Raw genomic sequence first — 5,989 nt, 5'->3', positions numbered from 1 at the left:
TCAGGCTGTTTTTTCTAAGTACATAAAATGGGATCTATAATTTTTACTCTGCTTCTGCAGTTTTCTTCTAAGCATGTATCAGTCCAGATCATATCTTCCCCTCCTCCATATCATAATAATGAACACAGCATCCCATATATAGCTTTAAAAAGTTGAAGGAAGGGACCAAAAAATGTAATTTAATGGTCATGTGGAAACATCTTATATTCAATAAAGAATGCTGGGCTTTGAGTCCAGTTCTAGAATCAGTTCTACCACCCATTAGCATTATAGTTTTGAGCAATTACACTCACCTCAGTTTCCCTATCTCTAAAATGAATACGTGGGAATAGCTGATCTCTTAGTTCCTGCCTATCTCTAAAATTCTATCATTCTAATGTAAGCAGCTTTTTGATAGTGTGAAATGGTTTTTTTTTTTTTTAATGGGAAAGTTTGGTGATAAAAATAAATATGGTGTTCTTTTGATTTTGGTATCAAATTCTTAAAAACAAAGAAAACATTAGAAATGACCCATGCAACTTTTAAAATGTATGTGCAAAATTTGTAAACTACAATGCCAGTGCAAGATATAAATCAATGGAAATACATAACATTATTTTGTATTTTTGTTCCCCCAATGAATGAAATAGTACAACCTCTGTGCTCCCAAACCCAAATTAGGACATTTCTATAAAGCTCTACATATTTATTTTTTGCAACAGTGTCTACTTTTATTGCTGCATGTTTATGAATGCATAGTTCTCAGTGTTATGAGGTCTTCATAAATAAATCAACCTCCTTAGATCGGCATGTGTCGAATGACAAGGCAGCAGCCACCCCAGCAGATGGATGCATTTTTAATTAGTCAATCAGTTGCTGTCCTTTGGTTAGAGAATTCTCTTGCCAGTTTTAACAAAATATTTCAAAAGGCTGGAAGAAAATAAAGGTATCTTACAATCACAGGTTCCCTAAAAGAATCCTGTCTCTCAACACTTTGATAAGTCATTCATTCAGGTTTTGTATAGCTATAAAATAAACTCTATTGGATAAGGAAAAAAAATAAAAGTAAATTGATGGTGGGGGAAATTTGTAATAAATGAAATTATTGTCAGTGACCTGTTAGATTTTTTTCTGATCTAAAATCAGTTGAGCAGGCCTGTGTAATCCAAATTAATTCAAGCTTCTTCTGTAATGTGGTAAGAAAAGAATCCACAATGACACTATGGTGCTGTTTTAAATTTGCATTATTTGGTCCCATAAATTTAGAAGAAGAAGCTGTTGCAAAAAATGACTATACCAAAATTGGAAAGAAAATAATACTTGTACAAGAAAATCAGATGCAAAATTGATGGGGGGAAAGAGATAAAGTGTTTATTGAATTTTTCTTGATATTTTAGTGACTGGTTATTTTTAAAGGAAAAAATGTAAGGTTTATTAAACTATCCCTATATATGCATACATACATACTAACATACATACAAACATACATACATAAAGAAAAAATAGATAACTGAGGATAATTATCTGAATAACTAAGGCACTAAGCCTCATCTGAAATGTACAGATAATTGAGATGATAATTTTGTTTGCCTCATTATACCACTTCTCATTTTGTGTATAGATTAATTCTAAGATACCACAGGCCTTCCACACACACAAATACAACATGGAAAAGATATGGCTACACAATCATTGGTTTATAAAAGATTGGAAACTTTTAGTAGACTAGAAACTCAAAGCAAGTCAACAGCATGGTTTGAGAGCCAAAAACCTAAAGGAAGACAGTAACCCAAACTTATTTTCCTCTGGTCAGGTTGTATCTGAAATATTGTGTTCAGTTCTGGGTGTGACATTTTAGGAAGGGCATAAACTGGAGCTTAACCAGTCAGTTAGACAGTTAATAAACATTTATTGAGCACCTACTATGTGTCAGGCATTATTCTACATGCTAGGAGTATGAAGAAAGATAAAAGATAGTTCTTGTTCTCAAGGAGCTTAGTCTAATGGGAAAGTGTAAACAACTATGTACAAACAAGCTATCATCAGGATAAATTGGAAATAATCAACAGTAAAGAGCCTTGAGTTAATGCCATATAAAAAATTTGTTGAAGGGACTAGGGATAAAGAAAATAAGATTAGGAAGAACATGAGAGTTGTCATCAAGAATCAAAAGGACTTTCATGTGGAAAATGGATAGGCTTGGTCTGCTCTGTACCAGAAGAGCTTCAAATATAAGGTGAGGAAAGAGGAGTTAGGCTTGAGAGAAATAAAAAAAGCTTCCTAACCATCACAAAATGGAATCAGCAGCATTAGGAGCTAGGGGGTTTCCACTTTCTAGAAGTCTTTAGGCAAAAGTTAAAGGACCACTTGTTGATTTTATTGTCAAAAGGATTCTTTTTCAGATATTGGTTGGTGGCCTATGAAGTCCCTTCCAAATCTGAGATTCTGTGATTCTGAGGTCTGATAATATTCCATGAAGAGGGAAAGAATATAGAAGGATTTTATGTGGAATATTCAAAAGAAAATAAATGGCGTTTTGTGTGGCATTTTCAAGATACTGTTATTAAAGCCATTTGCTTGGACAGACAGTTTGTGTAACGAGATAGAGATAAGGTTGGAGATTGTGTTTTGAGCCATATGATTAAAGATCCCAAATTTCAGATGAAAAAGTAAGGGTTTTATTCTGTAGGGAATGGTGAATCATCCCAGATTTTTTTTGAATAGATAATGTGTATAAAATAGTGTTCTGGGAAGATTAATCTGTCAGTGATATATAAGAAATATTGGAGAAGGGAAGATTATTAAAAGAATCACAGTGTAAGACAACAGAGACCAGTTTGATACATTGTGAAATGAAAATAAGAAAGCTAGGGAGTAATATTTAGTCAACAGAAGAAATATTAGGGCTAGACTTGCTCACTCTTTCTCCAAAGGTCATGGATTGAAGCTATGGGAATGGACAAAATCTCTAAGAGAAAGAATAGAGCAGCAGAGAACAAAGGACTGAGTCTTGGGGTATAAACACATTGAGAACTTGAGAGGACAAAGTAAAAATTTTTCAAGGAGAAAACTCAGGTATATGAAGAGAGTGTCAAATCATAGAAACCAAGGGAGAGGAAAATTTCAAGGAAGGGAAGCATTAAAGGCAGAGAAATGAAAGAAGTAAAGAAAAATGAGGGCAGAGAAAAGTCCATGCAATTTGCAAATATGAGTTCATTGATCACCTGAGAAAGAACAATTTCTATGGAATAATTAAGATCAAAGACACTTTGTAGTGGGTTACAGAACGAGTGACAAAAGGCACCATGGCAAGTAAATGGAGAACTGGCTTAGAGCCAGGAAAGCCTGGGTTCAAGTCCCACTTCTGACATATATCTTAGAGTAGTCAGTAATCTTTTCAATGTCCCTATTCAATTCTCTAAGACTGTAAGTTGCCTCATAGGCACAACTCTGCATTTAAAATGGAAATTCTTTACTTGAAACTCCAAACATCAATGAAGTAATAATCCTGTTAAAAAATGATAGAGTGAGTGGATAATAGGAAACTGAGGTAATGAATATAGACTACTCATTCAAGAAATTTGGCCATGAATCAAAATCACTGATAAAATGGCAGCTTGAAAGGGTATTGAGGTCTAGGGAACTGATTTCTAAATGTTTGAAGCAATAATTTTTTGTTACATAAAACTTGTCATCCCTCCCCCTGCTAACTTTCCATAATTTTCAAAATAATTTTCTTAGCTTATATGTTATCTAAATGAAATGTAGAATTTATTGAAATTTTATTGGAACACACAAGCAGATCTTAAATTTACAACAATATAATCCACACATATATTTATTGATTGATAATATTATTTATACTTTTAATATTTGTAAGCTATCATTATCATTGTTATTAAAAAAAACATTCTTAGCTTGTTTGATGGAGTTCAGATAGCAACAGTTTTGGTACAAGTACCTAATCTTCTATTAATTTTTTTAGTCATGTTTAATATTGTGTGTACTAGTGCACAGGTGGATAAATTAATGACTTTTGGGAAGTTGAATAAAAATGTTAGAATGTAAACTCTTCCTGAAGATTTGCTGAAAGCATGCTTAGTATAGCTCTAGTAGCAGATAGGCTAACCTGGTGTGCCTTTATGTATATCAGAATACCTATCTCATCTTTATCCCATGTGATTATGATTTTAACTTCTGTTAAGTCTATATTTTGAATACATTACACAGAGTTTGGAAATTAGGAATACTAGTTGTGGCATCATGTAATAACTTTTTTGTCATTATGTTTTAATTGATTATTATTCTTATAAGTATGATAACCTTGTTTCTCAAAACAAAGTGCTGGTTATCATATTACTGTTGAATTTTTTCCAGTCAAAATATTCATCAAGATGACTATTTTTTCTTTTATAACAACAACAACAGAAAACCACATTTCACACAAATAAGATATAACAAATAACAGCAAAATTTGGATTGCCTTACTTCATGAATGAGAAAAATATTTTTTCCATAGACAAAACACAAGATTTTCAATTCCAAAAGCTTTTTTCAACATATCATCACAAGGCAAGTCTACTAACCTTCTTGTTCAGATGGAGTAAGACCAAATAGTTACCTTATCAGTTCATATTTAGAAATAGCTAGGTCTTAAAATTATTAGAGGTGCTTCTATAGATCAATCAAGTAATTAATAAGCAGATCTTTATTTTCTTCTTTCATAAACAGGGAGGATATTACATAAAATGAAAAATGTCAAAATGTTATTTAGTAAATTTGTAATCCATAGTTCTCTATCATTAATACAGTTACTTTATCTCTCTAGACCAAAGTATGAATTTGAGGACCTGGCAATGATTTATTTATTAAAAAAATCCAGCAAATGTATGCATTTCAGGAGGAATGTTTTTATTTGTAAATGAATTTGCTTCATCTTTATTATCATCACTGGGAAAAATTTAGTTTCTTTTATTAACTCAAATACAATTAGAAGCAATATCTTTTTCAAATGCAATTGAAAGTAATATTTTTTCCCAATAATATGTATGTGGCTTATGCTTCACAATCATATTGTCACAGAATTTTGCAGTCTTCCTTTTAATAGATTGGGTTGTTGTTGTTATTGTTTTAATATTGATGATTCTCATAACACCTTAAAAAACTGAACATATCTTTTCATTCATATTTTTCAAAACAAGTAATTATTGATGAAGCATCTATGTGTACAATTTGCATCAGGGAGTCGCATTTTTAAATTAAGATACGTATAATTTTTACTATAATCACATTTTTTATCAGAAATGGCTTTTCATCATCATTATTAATAATAATTATGTATTTTTGTTTTGTTGACATTTTTGTTTTTACATTACCATCACTTTCAAATATATTCCACTACTTTCTCTTGACCAGAAAACTTTCCCTTTTAACAAAGAATATAAGAAAAAGAAAGAAAAAAAAAACTAGTCTAGCAAAATTAACCAACATATCAAATAAATCTAAAAATAATTGCCATGTTCCACACCTTTATTTTCCACCTCTTTAAGGAAGGGGTGAAGGCAAATTTTCTAATCTCTTCTTGGTGAAGCATAATCATAATAATTACAATGCCCAGTTTTATTTAATTTAGACTTTCCATTTATATTGTTGTAGTCATTCTTCACTTTGTATCAGTTCATATAAATCTTCCTATGTATCTTTGAATTATTTATATTATTCATTACTTCTTCTAGCACATTAATAGTTCATTACATTCTTGGGTCATAATTTGTTTTGCATTTCCTCAGACAAAGTAAATATACTTTGTTTCCAGTTCTTTGCTACCATAAAAAGTTCTACTATGAAAATTTTCTTGTATATGGAATAATTCTTTATGTCTCTGATCTTCTTGGGGTATATGCCTAACAATGGGATTTCCACATCAAAGACTATAGATATTTTACCCACTTTTAGGAAAACATCATTCTAAATTGCTTTCCCAATTTGATTGGACCAATTTACAACTCCA

Source organism: Vombatus ursinus, unplaced genomic scaffold, assembly GCF_900497805.2.
Source record: "Vombatus ursinus unplaced genomic scaffold, bare-nosed wombat genome assembly UNPS02014802.1, whole genome shotgun sequence".
In the NCBI taxonomy this organism is placed as follows: Eukaryota; Metazoa; Chordata; class Mammalia; order Diprotodontia; family Vombatidae; genus Vombatus; species Vombatus ursinus.
This window is presented reverse-complemented; position numbering follows the sequence as displayed.